The sequence below is a fragment of the Ambystoma mexicanum genome, chromosome 10 (genome assembly GCF_040938575.1).
Source record: "Ambystoma mexicanum isolate Mex_15411 chromosome 10, UKY_AmexF1_1, whole genome shotgun sequence".
In the NCBI taxonomy this organism is placed as follows: Eukaryota; Metazoa; Chordata; class Amphibia; order Caudata; family Ambystomatidae; genus Ambystoma; species Ambystoma mexicanum.
In genome coordinates this window covers 684,266,889-684,286,137 of record NC_090932.1, presented here as the reverse complement: position 1 = coordinate 684,286,137, position 19,249 = coordinate 684,266,889, and the positions used below count along the sequence as shown (strand labels likewise).

The 19,249-nt window shown below is 46.7% G+C and overlaps 1 protein-coding gene across 2 annotated transcripts in view; it reads right to left on the bottom strand.

Annotated features, from left to right (window-relative positions):
- Positions 1-19,249, bottom strand: part of GK5 (glycerol kinase 5) — an 831,314-nt gene that overhangs the window by 105,815 nt on the left and 706,250 nt on the right. The window lies entirely within an intron of this gene.

The following is a 19,249-nucleotide window of genomic DNA, read 5'->3' as shown; positions in this document are numbered from 1 at the left end:
TTTGTACACAACATGCCAGGGAACTGAATCCTGAATCGGATGCTAACAGATCATAGATTCATTGTCAATTGAAAGTATAAAAATTAAAGTTACTCACCGTAGTAACTCATAGTTAATAGTCCCCTTTCCTCCATCCTTGTGGGCGTCTCCCAGCATGGGGACGGTACGGGAACCTTTGGCAGCAAACAGGAACACCCTGCCGAGTCCCAGGCTCCGGTGCCTCACCTCAGTCTTCTTTGAACACATCGGACGCTTAGATACCTGGCTACACTTATTACATATTAGTCCTTGGCCTACAAGCAGAGGATGATGGGTGGTACGTATGGAGGAAAGGAGACGATGGATTAGGAGTACTCTAGTCACTATGGTGAGTAATTTTAATTACTCATGCGTGCAGTCCCCTTTTCTTCATCCTTGTGGGTGATTCCACCGAACAATACCATAGGGTGGAGCCGTGACAACCTGCCTCATATGAAGAAGGAAGCAAAAAGTTTCTTCAGAACCACCTGGAGCTGGTATCCGGGGAATAGTGCTTACAGAAGGCCGATGAAATGGCCCAAGTAGCTGCCTTGCGGATGACATCCCATATAGCAGGTCTCTTAATGCGGCAGCTGTGGCCTTAGCTCTGACCGCATGGCCATAAATCCCCTCAGGAACTGGTTTGCCCATGGCCGTGTGCGCCTCCGAAATGGCCTGAACCATCCAACGGGCGATGGAAGCCTTGGAAGCCTGAGAGCCGGGAAGGAGCCCGCAAAATTGACAAACAATGACTTGAACTTCCTGAAGGATTTATTCTGAGAGAGGTAAAACCTGGGTATCGTCTTGAGGTCCAAGGAATGTAGGGCCCTCTCTGCCTCTGACTGGGGGTTTGGAAAGAACACCAGCAGGCCGATCTCTTGATTCAGATGAAATGATCGCACCACCTTGGGCAAGAAGTTTGGTTGAGTGCGCAAGATGACCTTGTCATTGTGAAACGTGGTGAAAGCCTTGCACGTAGTTAACGCATGGAGCTCACTGACCCTGCACGCAGAGGTGAGAGCTACCAGTAGAACAGTCTTAAGCGTTACCAGCCGGATGTGTACAGAGGCCATCGGCTCGAAAGGTTTGTGCTGCAAAGCTGCAAGAACCACATTGAGGTCCCATACTGGATGCAGCCTATGCGCCGGAGGTAAAAGCCTAGATAGCCCCTTAAGGTGGGCCTTAACCACCGGGTTGCCACCAAAAACTCATGCTGGAGGGAATTCTTGAAGCCCAAATGGCGCCAAATAAGTGCAGCAAATATCCACCTGAACTCCCGAACGAGCCAGGTGTGCTGAAAAAGCCAGTACGTCATCCAGGGGACAGGTGACAGGATCCAGATCCTTGTCATGAGCCCAATGGCAGAACCCAGTCCATTTACTTGTATACTGGGACAGAGTAGAGGGCCTCCTGGCTTGTTGAATGATGTCCTAGTTGTCATGTGAACATTGAGCATGCTGAAGCCTTAGCTGGTCAGGAACCAGGCCGCCAACGCCACCCTGGCCTGGTCTGGATGTTCCGCTGCCCTGCCCTGCTGCATAAGGAAGCTCATGTTGGGGTTCAGAAGGTGAACGGGACCCTGGGAGCACAACTGCAGGCTCTCGAAGGCCATTGGGGACAATCAGGATGAGGCTGCAGCCCACCGAAGCCTGAGAACTTGCGGAGGGTCTGCTGGAGCAGAGGGGGTGGCGGGAGCACATTAAACACCTGCGGCCGTGCCAACAGATCTAGAAGGCATCTCCAAGAGACCACTGACCGGGTCCTGCCCACGATTCAAACTGGGGGCACTTGGAATTCAGAGAAGATGCAAACAAGTCCAGGTCCGCAAACCCCCAATGCTGGAACAGCGGCAACAAGGAGCTGGAGTGCAACTCGCACTCGTAGGTGTTGAACCCCAAGCGGCTCAGCTTGTCCGCCTCTGCATTGCTCTCCCCCGGGAGGTGGACTGCTGATATCCAAAAACCCTCTGTCAGGGCCCATTCCCAGATCGGTACCACCTCCATGCAGAGGAGGGTGGGGGGGGGGACGGGTGCCACCCTGCTGGTTTAGGTAAAACATTGTAGTAGAATTGTCTGCACTGACTAGAACAGACCTGTCCCTGATGAGGGGCAGAAACGCCTTGAGGGCTAGGACCACTGCCCTGAGCTCGAGCAGATTGATATGCAGGAGGGCTTTGCCCCTGACAATGCGCTATGTATCGCGTAGCCTCAAGAGTAGCCCCCCAGCCTGAAAGAGAGCAGTCCGTTGTCACCACCAGGGTAGGATCTGAGCGGGTGAAGGGGGCACCCAATGAAACATTGCCATCCATCAACCACCAGCGAAGATCAGCAGGAGGAGCGGTGGTATTGGGATCCTGTCGGACTGAGACCCAGTCTCCTGATCCCAATTGGCCAACAGGTGGAGATGTAGGTGCCTCATCTTGAGGCGAGTGTGCTGTACCGTGAGCACGCAGGAGGCCATCAACCCCAGAAGGTGCAGGAACCACCATGCCAAGGTGGTCAAGTTGGGCAGAAAGTACTCCCCTTGCGAAAGGAGAGGAGCCTGTTCAAAACACACCCCTAGGAAAACCAGTTCCTGGGACAGGCACAATTGTGACTGCCTCTAGTTGAGGTAAACCCCCAGCTGATAAAGAATATCCACCAATCTCTGGCAGGAGTGTATCACCGCCTCGGGCGACCCCATCCACACCAGCCAATCATCCAGAAAGGGGTAAAGGTGATGGTCCTCCAAGCGGAGGAGACCTGCCACTGCGTTCATCAACTTTGTGAAGACACGAAGAACAGAGTTCAGGCCAAAAGGCAGCACCTTGTACCTCAAACATTTGATGCGGCTGGGAGGTTGGAACATGCAGGTACGCATCCTTGAGGTATAGGGAACACATCCAGTCCCCTACACACAGAGACTCTGCTACGTGCGCAGGAGTTCTCATCTTGAAGCAGTCTAGCGGTAAAGACAGATTGAGAAATGACAGATCCAGGACAACCCTCAGGCCAGCTTGGTTGTTCTGGAGTACCACAAAAACCGGTTATACCCCCTGCATCTCCAAGAGCGAAAGGATCTCTGCTAAAAGAGCCACAGACCCGATCTGAGGCAGAGGAAGACTGAAGCCTGTGGAGACTATGGATAGGATCCAAAGGGTATTAGAAAGACAATTCCAGCTGTGCTGGAAAAGAGCCCATTGGCCCACCACAGGAGAGCTGTGTTTCCTGACCTTGACGTCACTTTTTCTTGGCATTTGAGGAGGAAGGTGGAAATCCCAGCCTAAGTCCTCTGCTGCTTCCTCCTGTTGTCTCTGGGTGACCTGTCAGGCTCCTGCGTACCACGGTCCCGGATCCCCTTGAAGCCAGTGAAAGCGCAGTATTTGAATTCGGTCCTGCCCTGAGACTGAGGAAAGGACTTCTGCCCATGCTTTGGCAGGATGGCGAAGGACTTGGCGGTTTGAGTGGAGGTTTTCTTCTTTGTCGACTAGTTATCGGCTGATGAACGAAAGAGGTCCACGCCCTCAAAGGGCAGATCTAGGATCTGCTCTTGCACGTCAAATGAAAACTTAGTGGCATGCATCCACGCTATCCTTCTCATCTCGACACCCAGACACTGCCCTCTGCTGGCTGTGTCAATGTGGGGGACAGAAGACTCCATGAGGTCCTGCGCAAAGGTACGGGCATCCCACAGACCGGCTTTGAAGGATGCTTGCCTCCTTGAGGTCCCGCCACAGCTTCTGGTTAGCCGTGGCTAAAAGGGCATTGGCTTGCCGCAGACCTGAAATGGCCTAACAGCGTTTGCCCAAAGACTCGAGGACATTGTCCTCCTCGGAAAAACAACTGGAGGAGGCTCCCGTGGAGGAAGAATACAAAAACGATGGTTTAAAATATAGTGAGGCTGCAGCCACCACTGAAGAATGTGGCTGAGGGTGGGCAACCATGAGGATTGGCTCCCCATCCGTCAGCCTGAACCTACTGTTCAACTTCTTGTTTATCTGGGCATTGGCCCTGGGCTTCTCCCAGACCTTTCTTGCCAACTGCAGGACATCCTTCTGGAGATGGATGCCAGACCAGATCATGGTGCGCTTGCCCAAAACCTCTGCTAGCACTCCTGACTTCTGGGGGGTTCCTTGGGCAGAGGGACCCCCAAGAACTCTGCTAGGTCCTGAAGGTGGTCATGAAAGGCCGTAATGGATTCCAAAGGTTCATCGTCCTAGGTGCCATCGTCGTCCTCGCCCCTGCCCCTTTTTTACTTACCAAAGGGAGTCTGGGCCTGGGACACAGGTGCCAGAGGGGTCCCCCCTAGGTCCAGAGCAGAAGACAGGTCCAACGGCTGTTGAGGGTGAGGCATTGGTGGTACAGGAGGTGGTGGAGGGGTCGGACCAACCGGTAGGGCCCGGACCGGGGGAGGGACCGGCACGGGCACCGGTAGCGCTGGAGGAACAGGTGGAGGACCCAGAGGAGGAGGCCGGGGAGGCACCACCTGCGGGATCACTTCCTTCATTATATGCTTCAGGAGCCCCTTCATCTGAGGGGAACGCATGAGGAGGAGGAAGCACTCAAAGAAGCGGTCCTCGTTAGCCGCCGGATCCCTAAAGGCCTGGTCCTCCCAGGCGCTGGGTCTACGCTCGAGGTCAAAGCGCTGAGGCGCCTGAGGCGTGTAGTGGTAAGGCTGCGAAGGGTAGATGTACTCCTGAGGAGACCAGATGCCTGAACCATACAATCCGCTGCCGCTTCCAGAAGGAAGGGGACTGGAACTTTCTTGAAAGGCCCATTCAATCGACGAGAGCATGGGCAGGCCCGAAGTCTAATCCAAAATGGCTGCCCAGCCCAGCAGGCTTCGCCATGTGCCTATCTGCCAATTTGGGGCCTTGCACCACGCCCCTGGCGGGAGGGCCTCAAGGCTCCGAGCCACGAGAGGGCTCAGACATGGGAAGATACAGCTTGGGTCCTGCAGCCAAAGTAGAAGCATCTACCTCAGAGATCACTCTGGTAGGCGCTGAGCCCTCATGCCGGCTGGCCGGTAGTCCTAATGCCCTGACTCATGACCTTGGAGCGAGCTCTCTGGACCTGTGCCGGTATTCGTGCTGGATCGTGCTGAGCACTGACTCTTGGAGGTGGCACCTGACAATCCTTTACCCCTTGAGGTCGAAGAAGAGGACGAACTTGATCTGCCTGTGGAGGCCAACCCGGTAGGGCTGCTGAGCCCCTCGGAGCCGGTAGCCTTCATCACCTCAGGTCTGCCCCCGAAGGGCCCGAAAAGCTTTTGGGCCACTCGGCTTGGGAGTCGGTAGCCTTAGAGGCCTTGGGTGTGCCAGAACCTGAATCCGAGGAACCCTTGCCTGTGGGAACCACCGGGAAGGAGTCGCCGCACTGAGGAGCTGTGCTGAACAGAGGGCCTGTAGAGGGTCACTGTAGAAGGCTGCCTATGACTTCCAGAGTGCATATGACTGTTGGATTATGGATAACGAGACAACCATAATTGAGACCGATCTATGGGTGGACTTTGCACAAGATTGCATTGGATACTTTTCTCCAGTCCACCCATTCCGACCCAAGCTTCAGGATCAATAGCTCACTGTAATAAGTCCTGTCCAGTATCCCACCAATATCCGGGACCTCCTGATTAACTCAACTTCTGAAATTCTGCAGTTGCGGAAAGGAGGTGCGTTTGGCCTATTGCATCTAGATACAGTCTGGGATACTGAATTCGCTCAAAGAGAGGAGAACCTGGCACCAATGTGGAGAGAACCTCATACTGAAATAAAGAGCGCAATTAAACTGGAATAAGGAAGATTGGAGTTCTTCGAGCAGAAGCAGCCTGTAGATACTCTGTCAGAAGAAGGAAGGAGACCAGATACAGGTTTATCCCGAATACCGAGGGTAGCCAGAGAAAGAACCTGTGCGGAAAGGGGGAACAAAAACCCAGCATCCCCTAAAGAATCAGACACCTACTTGAGTCCAACTTTGGTATCATGGCACAACAGGATACCAGTACCAGGTCAAAGTCTCATAGACAGAGACTGGACTGAAGTGTCATCAGGGATGTACCGAGACAAGACCAGAGTAACCTCCGACCACTCAGAAAGGGCCATCGACAAGCAGGACCCAGGGTGCATGGAGGGCAACATCCTTCAGGACTGACCACTTTTTCAACAGAGAGGAAGAAGGACCCTCTATGGAAGAAACCATGAAGCTTCATGCAATGCTGCTCCAACAGCGGCCAGAGGACTTTGATCACATCGGGACGAGGGTCCAACCAAGGAGGAATAATAATAGACGGTAAATAGTAAGAGCAGCAGGATGTTGAAGAATAGGAGTAGAGGTGCGAAAAGAGAGAATGACAGAGGAATAGCAAGAGGCAGGGAAGTAGAGTGGGAGGAAGGAGGGAAGGGAAGATAGAAGTGAGATGCAGAGGGTTAGTAGGAGTTAAGATTAATAGTAAGAACATGAGTAAGAAGAGAAGATCAGAGGGTGTTGGTTGGAAAGGAGGAGTGAGAGATCAGAGGAAAAGTGACATGGTCGGAGGGGAACATCTTGGGACCCATGGTAAGAATGTGCATGAGAGAAGAGAGTGACGACGGGTGGAAGAAAGCACCATCCCAAACTCCCTAGAACACTAAGTGGGATAGGTCAGAGGAAATTAGAAAATCCTGAAGGAGATATGATCTGTGTCAGATCGACCTAATAATCAATAGTGGCAGGACACTTGAACTCGTCGTTTAGCGGACAAATTCTTCCGACCAATGTAACTCTCAGGAGTACCTAATGACAGACTGAGGGTTCTATTGATTGAAAGATGAGTGGACACCCTGGAACCCACTGGCTACAAAGTAAAAATGTTGGCTTAGTACAGGTTCAATATAGAGTAATACAGACCAGGCAAGTACAGAACCAGACTAACCTGAAATAATGGAATAACCTTCCTAAAGCAGAAGAGGGAGCGACACCAGTATACACAGCCAGGGGTGTGCTATCAACCAACCTGCAGACCGAACGAGGTGCAAGTGGTAAGTGCCTATGATTACTGGGTGACAAACCAGGATAAGCAAACCCAAGCAATGTCAAAGCTTAACAGAGTGACCAATGAGGAGTTCCGTATACAGGGCGTTCCTGGTTGCAGGGTAGCGGAAAGTTTCTATGGTTGAGTCCTTCCATTTGTTGGAGGTAGGTTGAGTCCTTCCTGATGTTGTTTGTAGTAAAGGCCTATGCCCAACGGCACGAGGACGCCTTAAAGTTCACAAGTGCCATGAGGCAATCTCTAGTCCAAGCACATATCCCCCTATTCCCGCTGGCATGAGGATGACGCCTGTTCCAAAATCCTGATAACATTACACAATCCAAAAGAATCACCTAATCCAAATTCCGGGTGGAGAAGATGAGCGGTCTGTGTCGGTAACACGCTGGCTGAAAAAGTAAAAACATGAGGCAATAGCGGGTCGCAAGCGGTCTGAGCCGAGAAGAAGGTTCCAAACAAATCCAAAGGGTGAGGCAAGAAACAGAGTCCAGAATAAACAGGCCAAGGGTCAAAAACGAGGAATCACTTAAGCAAGAACAAAAAGCCACTGCTGATGCAAAACAAACGAGATCAGAAGCGTTGAAGCACTGTTAGAGGTGTGGCTTTATTGAGGGGCAGGTTACACGTGATGTCCCACATGACCGCAGGCAAATTGCCGTCACTAAAGGAAACGAAGTCCCGAGCCACCATCGTCATGGCAACCCCCAACGCGCACTGAAGGATAACGGCGTGCCATGTCGGGGGAAGCCCTTCGGTAAGTGTAATGACCACTGCCCCGTGTATTCACATGCTTCCGTCGTATGCTCTTTCCTAGCTTTCTCAAAGGATTAAGCACTTTGGGTTTTCTCCGGCTACGTCAGCCGACATGTGATGTCTGCTGTTGTTTCCTGACAATATCACATTTATAACGCACCTACATACAAGTGTTTCAAGGCGCGATGAAGCAAGGGAGGGGGAACAGAGGGAAGACGGACAACGATCTTACTAGGCCAGGTGACATTGAGATCAGGTAAATGCAGGGGAAGGGGAAACGTGCGGGGGAAAGAGGGAGGAGGGCAGTGCAGTACATGGGATCGACAGTAAGAAATAAATAGAAAAAAAGAGCAATAAATAAAAAGTTCAGCCAGCTGGTGGCAAGTGCAAGGGTAAGTGCAGACATCAGGTGTCAGGTGCTGGTATGGAACTGTAGGGATACAGAAAACAGTCCCCAAGTGCGAGGGCAGTGCAGATGTGCAACTGGTGTGGGAGGGGACCTGGGTCTGAGATCAGAGGGTAGCCAGGTGACCAGTGCAGTTTCAGGTTCAGCCAGGAGTACAGCAGGGGAGAGGAGGAGAGAAAGCAGAAGCAAAGAGGAAGGTCTTGAGGTGCTTCCGGAACCAGAGATGGTTCTCCCCAAGTTTCAGGGAGGTTGTTTCAGAGGGAGGCCCCAGCCAAAGAAAGATATCTACCACCAACTCGTTGCTTGGAGAAGCGACTGACGCTGAGAGAGTTGGAGGCAGATAAGCAAAGAGATCGAGAAGAAGGAAGATATTTAGGAAGAGAGGTTAGCCAATGCTTTAGGGAAAACATTGATAGTATCATTTAGAACACCACACAGATAGTTGTCCCCATTGGTGAGCTACTAACATCCTGTTAGGGACGACTGGCTAGGGAGGGGCTAAACCATGGAAAGTAGATACACAGGGACGGCCCTAGTGTCAATTCCCCTTAAAAATACAGTAAAACATAAAGGGCCCAGTTGAACCTACCATTGTTCTGTTGTAAAATTCCAATAAAGACCCTTGGAATGTACTACTACGTTCAGAGTGGTTATTGGTGGCGGGTCAATAAATCACAGTTGTGTATCTTGTTGGTTATTTTTTGCAGGAATCTGTGGCATGCAGCTATTCCATCTTCGCATGGAATGATTAATTACAGTGAGGTAACATCCACTGTTGCAAGGAGTGCATTAGGTGCTAAACACACAATCTCTCGAATCTTCCTGAGGAAATGTGCTATGTCCTTTATAGAGTGTTTTGTGTCCATTAGAAGAGATCTCAAGATTGTCTCAAAGTATCTAGATATCACTTTGGTTAATGTATTAAGTGAAATTTGTGGCAGAAATCTTGATCAAAATAACATCCTTCCAAATGAAATAATTCTGTTTTATATAGCTCGGCTACACCAGCATTCCCATTTCAGAGTGCTTCGAAATAAATGTTACTTTTTTTTAAATTTAAAATGATTTAGTTTATTACAAACTTTTCATTAGTTATTATATACAGTTTAAGGATAGAGAAAGAAAAAGAGAAAAAGAAAAGAAAAAATAAATTCGTTGGTTTCACTATACAAGTAACTAAAATAGATAGTCAATCAGTTTTCCTTTTTACTATTTTCGTCATCTAATATCCAGATCCAGACATGTTCTAAAACTTTAACAATTGTGAAAATTAGTTTTTTTTCCCGGCCATTCAGTATTAATGACCAGCGGGAATCTTCATCCAACTGCTGAGCCGATATATTGAAATGACTGCCAAAGATTTGTCTTTGGTCCATGAGGTCTGGACAGACCATTACTAAATGATGAATTGTCTCTGGAACCTCACTGTTTTTGCAGAAGCGGCAGTGTCTTTCACTTTTCGGTATTTTCCGTATCATCGCTAGTTTTTCTCTTGTGGGTAAATTGTTTAGTCGTATCTTCATGTAAATAGCTCGGACCATAGAGTCAGGAATAGTTTCATTTTTTCATAGATTTTGGGATTTCATTAAGTGCTCGTAGATCCGAGTGGCATTGGAGGTTTCTGGAGTATAGGGTTTTAGTATGACAAGTTCTAATCCAGTCATTCTTTGCCAGTTTAAGTTTTGCATGCTGTGGTCTATACATGAGTGTGTCAACTGAAATGTCCTCAGCTTTTAGCTGTTGAAGTAGATGTCCTTGCCATGCCCGTAAGACTGTGTTGTGCATAGCGCCATGAATGAATTTCAAGATTGCTATGGCTGGTATATCGTTATTTATCAGCAATTGTCTTAGCAGATCAAATTGTTTCCATCTTACTATTGACGCAATTGATTGCGTCGCGATTTCATATCGGATTCGGTCCATTGGAAATGCATCTGGCAATCTTAATAACTTCCTCCAGAAGATTGCCTCAAGTTTAGTCCAGTTTTTTTGGTTGGGAATGTATCATTGCATCACTGCCATATGTTATTACCGGGACAACCTTCTGCCTGTAGAAGGTTATGATAGGCTTAAATGAAAATTTGCCATATTTTCGATGGAGGATACAACCTTGTCTGGCTAATAGTTCAGTTTTTCTTTCAAGAGTGTCAAACCAACGTTTTTCTAGTTTCGTCAGGTTCAGCGTAATGCCAAGGTATTTAAAGGTTGATACTTTTTCGAGGCAGGTATCATCAATGATCAGATTCAGCGATCTTTTCTTCTTAAATGGAAGTTTAACTAGAGCCATGACTTTGGTCTTTGTAGTATTTATACGCAGATGGTTGGCCTTCATGTAGTCGCCCATGAGATGTAAGCTTTGCTGTAAGCCTGGTATGATTTTATCCAAAAGGATGTCGTCATCGGCGTAGAATAGTGCTGGAATCGGAACAGAATTCAATTTTGGAGGGTTCAGTGCCTGGTCATGTAGATGTTCTTCGTAATCCGCTGTGTACAAGTTGTATAAGGTAGCTGCAAGGGGGCAGCCTTGTTTTAAGCCTTTGGTTGTAATTATCACAGGGGTGGTAATGCCAGCTTTTGATAATCTCACAGTAATTGTTGTATTGGAATAGAGTACTTTTATTGGCTCTAGAATCTCCGGAGGACATTTCCACGTTATTCATTTTTGCCATACTCTTGTTCTCGATATTGTATCGAAGGCCATGTGTAAATCTAAAAATGCCACATAGATCGGTGTTTTTTTGTTGATGGCTTCGTTCTTAATCAGATTCATGATAAGGAGATTTACATTGGTACCAACGTTAAACGTAAAGCCAGTCTGTCTTAAGAGCAAATCGTTTAGTTTTCGTGGGCAATTCCTTGAGTTGTTTCAGAAGTAGTGTTGCAAAGACCTTTCCTAACGGGTCTAATAATGCGATTGGTCTGAAGTTTTGAGGATTATCACGAGCACCTTGCTTATAGATTGGAACGATAATCGCTGTTCTCCAGGATGGCAGAATTTTGTTCAACTTGTTAATGATTTCTAGCAGCTGTATCATGAAGAGAATCCATAAGTCAGCATTTTGTTTTAAAGCTGCGTTTGACAGGCCGTCTGGTCCCGGGGCTCGTGAGATGTTTAATTTATGGAAGATGGAAGTTACATCTTCTTTCTCATAACGGATCTTCCAATTTTTAATCGAAAACTGTGGGAGCCCGGGCATGGAAGGGATAGAAGCGTTATATATACTTGAAAAATGAACTATCCAAGCTTGTTCAGTCACATTTGCTGTCATAAGTTGTCCAATGTTATAGTTATTATTTAGAAGATTCTAGAGCTGTCTTGGATTGTTGTTCCTGTGGGCCTTCATGATAAGTTCTGCGTCATTTTGCAACAAAATTGCCTGATGTGATTTCTTCCAATTTACATAGGCTTGTTTGATTTTTTTCTTCTGTACGCTGAATGATATACCACTTGTTGGTTTTAGTTTGCGGATATTCTTTCGCATTTCTTATTTTTTTCAGCAAGTGCAGAGTCATATTGATGAGTATGATTCTTCACAACATTCTTCGTTGGTCGAAAAAAGGGAATCAAAAAGGTATCATAGTTTAATTTATCCGAGTCAGGCACCGTTGGTAATTGGATGTGGTTTGTAAGTCCTCTCATTTGATCTTCGGTTAATCGCAATCTACCGTTTTTACCAGTGACTTCTATCTGCAATGGCGGGTTCGTCTTCCTGGCTTGAGCGAGGCCAAGCCCCTTTATTATTAATTGGTGGTGGTCGCCCCTTTGCGTGGGCTTGCTGTAGGTCTCTATGATGGATTCCATTAATTCTGATGTAAGGTATACATAGTCAATTATAGCTGTGGCTTTGCCACTGGACCATGTAGGTAATGATCTAATCATGTGATCCTTGGGTTGCTCTATTTGTTTCAAGTTTCAAATGAGAATTTCCTTCTGCCATTTTTTCGCACGGGTTAACACCTTGTCGAAGTCCAAACGTTGACCAAGTTTGTTGTACATTTAAATCCCGGTTGTTCATGTCATCAGGGGAAATCTTGATGATGGTATTCTGCACCCAGGGGTTCACATTTATGGTACTTACAATTGACCATCGTGGTAGAATTTTGATTAATGTCAGTAAACCTGCTATAGGTCTGCAATGTGCACCTTGTATTGCTGGGTTCAGTAAAGTGATAAAACCTTCGCTGCTTGGACACGTTGTCAACCAATTTTCTTGTAAGCAAACTATGGTTAGTAGTTCTAAATCGACAGCTGGTTGGTTGAATAAATGCGTATTACCCTCGTATTCCAGGTGCACAGGGACCATTGGAAGTCAGTTGTTGATTGTTATGAAACGGAAGATAGGTCTTGGGAGGAGTTATACATCGAATCTTCATATGGACGATAGAATGGGTAGCTATCCTTACTATTCGATTTAGGTATGGGTAATTCCTGGTACACCGGAGGTCTCTAGTGTGGATCACATGTTGTATGATTCGACCAATCGGTTGCCACATTCATGGCTACTTGAGGATTTGAGCGCTCATTCTGTCTTCGTAATGACGCAGCTGGTACCTCTGATTGCGTTTTGGTGAATTTAAATCCTAGGTTTAATAATACTTCAGACTGTGAGAGGATTTTTTCCATTGTAGATCGATCCCAAAGATCGATAGTCACTCTATCTAGGCGAGCATGGTCTAGGAAAGTTATGAGTTTGATATTGCAATATCAGATCGGTCTCAAATAAGGAATTGCCTTTAATAGAAGAAGTGTGTTGGTTCAGTTCAATATCAGTTGTTCATTTTTATTTGTTTGGTTTTCTAATTGAAGAGTAAATTGAGTACGATCCGGTATCGGACTGGTGAACTCTGGGAGCACTATCCGATTGTTATTTCTCAGTTCATCCTTTTCTGATTCTCTTTGAGTCCATCGTCGGTTCCGGTCATAATCAGATTCACGCGGATTTCCAGTGTGACTACTTGGTCCCTTGGGACAGTGGTCGCTAGTTGGTCTGGATAGTTGAGGAGTATCTGGAAGTTCTTCATCAGACCGCTGTTCCGTTGTTGAGGGGCATTCATCGACCATAGATTCATCTGAGACGACCTCACATGACAGGTTGATACTCTTTGATGTGTTTCGTAAGTATTCGTCCATGATGATCAGGCTTGAGTCATCACATAAGGTGTTATCAACTATGTCTTCTCCATAATCATCTGTGTACGTTGAGAGGTTTACTAGATCATCTACGGTAAGTGGATTGTCTTCTTTCCTACCATTAGAAAATGAAAATGGTTGACGAAGTTTTCTGCTCTGGTATAACTTGCTTAAGCATTTTTATAGTTTCTTCTGTCGGAATATTATGGATCAAAGGGTTTTTTCCTGAATGGTTTACTGTACTTAAAAAGGCTCTTGAGCCGTTTTGTTTGGTACCCGATGATTTATTGTTGGTCTTTTTTTTTGGAAGACTTCTTTCCTATTTGTGCTTCCATATGTTTACTTCCAGGGGTAAAGATTTGAAAGATTTCTTTTCCTTGAGCGGTTTCCATTGTTGACTTTAGAGGTTGCTGCATGGGTTCTAGAATTGAGAAGTTGTCAATACAGCCAATTTGGGACTGCGGTTCTTTCGTCGCTGGCTTAGTAGGTAAGATTTTTATGGTGGCCGTTGTCCTGATGTCAGCTCCTGGCTGTAAATGAGAGTGCTGGGTTGCTTGCATCCATGCCATAACATTGGTCGGTAATCTGTTTTTCTCCTCTCTATCTCCTCTTGCAATCTCAAATAATCTTTGTTGCCATTTCAATGATTGATCAGCCTCAGAACCCAGCCTTTTTTCCAGTGTGGTTAAAGGAATAGTTCGCCCAAATATTTTTATTGCAAAAAAAGATGGGCAATAATAAAAAGAATCGATTGGCACTTTTTTTTAAGTCCCTATGTAAAATTTTGAGAAAATGAAGCTAAAAAAAAGCACATAAAGGCATCCATTTTGTGAAATGGATGCCCGCCGCTGTGCTTGCTTTGGCTTTTGCGGCACTAATGAAGGAAAAGCCAGCCAGCTGTAGTAAACAAAAGCTACCACTGAAATATTTTCCTTCATTGATGCCGGGACTCGGAGGACGGAGACCAGAGACTACAGGCAGAAAAGCTGCAGCTGCATCTCGGTAAGTGCTATGTTTTTAATAAAAATAAACACTAGCTGCTGGTTTTTTTCTAAGTTTTCCGGGCTGGAGGAGCCCAGAAAACTTAGAAATAAAACTGCAGCTTTAAAAACGTTGTATTTATGTTTGCGGTAGCTTTTGAAGCTACCGCACACATAAATACAACGTTATTGTGTTTGAAAACGCTGCGGTTTTTCTTTCCAAGTTTCTCAGGCTCCTCCGGCTCAGAGGAGCCTGAGAAACTTGGAAAGAAAAACCGCAGCGTTTTTAAAACACAAACGCGTTGTGTTTCTGCTGCCGTGGCTATCACTTTGGGTCTCCGGTGCTCCCCCAGGGGAGCACCGGAGACCCAAAGTGAAAGCCAAGGCAGCAGAAACACAACACGGTTGTGTTTCCATGCCGCAGTGTTTCTGCCTAAAGCTGTTTTCCCATTTGGGGCTCTCGGGCTCCCCACGGGGAGCCCGAAAGCCCCAAATGGGAAAGCAGCTTTAGGCAGAAACACTGCAGCGTTTAGCATTTCAGAAAACAACCGCGTTTTGTTTCTGCCTAAAGCTGCTTTCCCATTTGGGGCTTTTCAGAAAACAACCGCGTTGTGTTTCTGCCTAAAGCTGCTTTCCCATTTGGGGCTCCAAATGGGAAAGCAGCTTTAGGAAGAAACACAACGCGGTTGTGTTTGAAAACGCTGCAGTTTTTCTTTCCAAGTTTCTCAGGCTCCTCTGAGCCGGAGGAGCCTGAGAAACTTGGAAAGGAAAACCGCAGCGTTTTCAAACACAATAACTTTGTACTTATGTGTGCGGTAGCTTCCAAAGCTACCGCAAACATAAATACAACGTTTTTAAAACTGCGGTTTTATTTCTAAGTTTTCCGGGCTCCTCCAGCCCGGAAAACTTAGAAAAAAAACCGCAGCTAGTGCTTATTTAAAAAAAAAAAAAATAGCACTTACTGAGATGCAGCTGCAGCTTTTCTGTCTGTAGTCTCCGGTCTGCGTCCTCCAAGTCCCGGCACCAATCAAAGAAAAGCCACCCAGTGGTAGCTTTTGTTTACTACAGCTGGCTGGCTTTTCCTTCATTAGTGCCGCAAAAGCAAGCACAGGCGGGCATCCATTTCACAAAATAGATGCCCCTATGTGCTTCCTTTTTAAAATTTTGAGCTTCATTTTCTCAAAATTTTACATAGGGAGTTAAAAAAAAAAAGTGGCAATCGATTTTTTTTTATTATTGCCCATCTTTTTTTGCAATAAAAAATTTTGGGCGAACCATTCCTTTAAGAAATTCTCAATGTAGACTTGCTTTGTGTGAATGAGAGCTAATAACGTCGCTTGACCCCTAATGGAATCCTTAGTGTCTTCTTGCAATTTGAGGAAAGGAATAATGGATTGTGATACTACTGCTATCAGCATGTTTTGTAAGTCACTCATGGTTGTTGGAATTCTTGGTTGACATGTTTCATGATAGTTCAAGTTCTCCGGTTGCACACAGAAATGTCAATTTTTCCCATTTTGACTTGAGGTATCCAATTTCCGTTTTCTTGTTCTAAAAAAGGTGTATAAAATGACTCAAAGTCATATGTGAAATGACTTCGGTTTTCACTTTTTGGATGGCAGTTGTTTCCGGATCTGTGGTAATGGGAGTTTTCATTTGCCTTGCGTGGGCTTTTGGTAGTTTTGGGATAAGTTCTTCAATCTTCCTTTCCTTAATTCCCCTTGAAACTTGTGGATTTTGAAGAACCATTGGTGTGGAGGTGGCTTCAGGGCATCTAGTTGGCACAATGTTACCAAAAATGGCCTTCCGTTTTTCGACACTGTTCATTATTGACTCAATCTCTGTAATGTCAAGTGATAGTCAGGCCAATTTGGAGTTTGTGATTATTTGATGATTTGTGGGTAGATTTTTTTTTTGTATTATGGAAGCATGGGTATTGAGCCATTTTAGCTTTGCCAGCCTCGCTTGTTCTTTTTTTAAAATAGTTGGTTGTGAATTTTGCGTTATGATGCTTTGGGAATTCGAGGTGGGTGGAGCTGGCTTTAGATGTTCTGGTAGTGGGTCGGCAGTTCGGGAGGTAGATTCCTGAGCATCACTTTTCGATATCTCATTGGTAATAGAAGCGACAGAAGTCTGTATAGTTTCTACAGGTGGTAATTGATTGGAGGCTTGCATTTCTAGAGCAAAATCTGGGAATGGGTTCTCAGTGTCATTGGAATAGGATGACTGGACATCTGTGATCTGAAGCTTAAGTTTGGCGTCATTCAGTACTTGGGGTTGGAAGATCATCCTTCCTGGTGGCCAGATTTGCTGGGGGCATCTCACGTTCTTTTGTAATAGTCTCAGGTTGACCAGGTAGACGCCTGTCTAGGTCGTCCAATTCCTCAGAGTCGACTGGTTTGTCCAAGGTGAGAGCCCATTGTCGTAGAGAAATCTCAGCTTCTACTTTTGTGGGGCCTGGAAGTCCCTGCTCCACGGGCACCTGTTTAGATTCTATGTGTTGCCATAGACATGGAAGATTGTCAGATTCTAGTTCAGGGGGGCCTTGAAGTCCCTGCCCCGCGGGTACATGTTCACATTCTATGTGTTGCCATGTGGGATCTTTAGAGTTGTTCATCGTAGGGTCTTCAGGTGAAGGGTTTGGGTGCAGAGGCTCTTGATATTTTATGCCATCTGAGTTGGTTGCAGGTAAAGGAGGACCTTTGTCTTTCTTGGTTATCGTCTGCTCCATAGTCAGTTGTTTCAACTCACTCGCACTCGGGTTAAGAGAGCAGATCCAAGCTTACAACGTAATCTTGTTTTGGGCCAAACATTGGCTTTGGGAGTCTTGATTGACATGATGGCAATTTGAGACTAACACCCACAGAGTTCTATCCGTATCAGGATATCTCAACCTCACAGGTTTCCCTCACTAGGTGGTGTTGGTAGTTCAATTTCATGGGTTTCTCCACTGGGGAGAGGGATACTAGTTGTTACTGTTCTTGGCCAAACTCAATTAGTGTGAAATGTTGGTAGCTTACTGAGTATTTATTTTTAATAGAAACAGAGTAATAATGTAGGCGGTGTAGCCTGTGAAAGGATTATTGCATCCTGTTCTTTTACCCAATGCTCACCACTAATTCAAACGTCACAATAATGGATAAGGATAGTTTTATTGATTTTGCCCCAGGTCGTAGGTAAATAGGAGAGTAGTTAGACAAAGTGCATGATCAAAGGACAAGCGCTCTGCAGTCTCATGCACGTTTTACACCAGACGTGTATTATGAGTGTTTCTCACTCCAATCCAGTAACGCGGTAATTAGACGAGGTACATGATCAAAGGGCAAACGCCCCGCAGTCTCATGTATGTTGTACACCTGGTGGTTATTCGGAGGCTCTCTGACGTCAAGGACGTCACGACAGAAATGGTGTGACTGTAGTGTACATCCAATCAGGCACTGTGGAAACTGGTGGGAGTTACAGCAAGATGTAGAGATGAACGGAGTGCGAGGTAATAAAGGTTTTAGCTCGTGTTCTTTCACTCGCTGCTCTCGATTGGCTCTGGGGTCGTGGAGGTCATAGAAGCCAAATGGCTGGTCGCAACCAGCTTCAGTGTTTATGTAGGATAAAATTCGATCGGAGTTAATGGTTTAAGGAGCGGGTGCCCCACTGCGTGTCTTGCAGCAAAACTCTCTGTTATCAGTCTCTTCAGAGAGTGGGTACTGTACAGCGCTCTAGACGACCGCAAGATGTGCTCGGAAGTGCCGTGACCAACAAAGGGGAGGGGCAGGTCCCGCGGAGCCACAGCCCGCCAAGATTCCAGCTGATGCCGTCAGCAGCAGGGTGTAATCGGGGCAGGGAAAGCGGAACGGCCGGGGCGCCGATACACACCTCAGGGACAGAGATCTGAAGTCTTCCACGTAAGTAGTTTATAGTGCTCAAGGTGGCGTAACCATCAGAGGGGGAGGGCCAGTTCCCGTGAAGTCACAGCCTGCAAAGGATTTAGCAGATTTTATCCGTGGCTGGCCGTTATCCGAGTAGTCTGGCGAGAGTGGCTTGAGCGCTGATGTACTCTTCAGTAAACAGCGGGCACAAGGTTTCGGAGTATGAAGGTTAGACACTCTGGGCAGTCACAAGACGCTCTCCGAGTGCTATGAAAAACAGGGAGGGGGGCAGTTTGCGTGGTGTCACGGCGTGCGAGGGGTTTCACAAGGTGCTGTGTTGACGGTTGCAATCCAAAAAGTCTGACAGGGAGACCTGGGACACAGCTACAAGCTTCCACGGGACAGGCAGCTTTTGAAGTGAAGCAGGCTGGGTTCCAGACACAAAGGAAGGACTGCAGGCAAACACAGTAGTGATCTGGCAAAACTGGAAATAGTGTAGACAGAGACCCAAAGACTCTGCGACTGACTCCGCGGTCCGCTCCGCGGGACAGGCAGCTTTTGAAGTGAAGCAGGCTGGGTTCCAGACACAAAGGAAGGGCTGCAGGCAAACACAGTAGCGATCTGGCAAAACTGATAACAGTGTAGACAGAGAGCCAAAGACTCTGCGACCGACTTCACGTTTCGCTCCGTAGGACAGGCAGCTTTTGAAGTGAAGCAGGCTGGGTAGGCTGGGTTGCAGACACGAAGGAAGGACTGCAGGCAAACACAGTAGTGATATGGCAAAACTGGAAACAGTGTACACAGAGACCCAAAGACTCTGCGACCGACTCTGCTACTTATTACAGTCATTAGTACCGACAAAGTGGTTTTAAATGTATCGGGATGGGGATGGGAGTTATGGAGGAGGTCAACGGCTGAGTTGACCAGGTTATCAAACCCATGACACACAGCATCCCCCCTGTCTACAAGACAAGCATGTTGTGTTTGTGTTATGAGATAACTACCCCACTTTTATTTATTTATATAGGGCATACCTAACCATTTGGTATTTTAGAGCTTTACAAAGAACTAAAAGATGGGAAAAGATTAAGAAAAGATT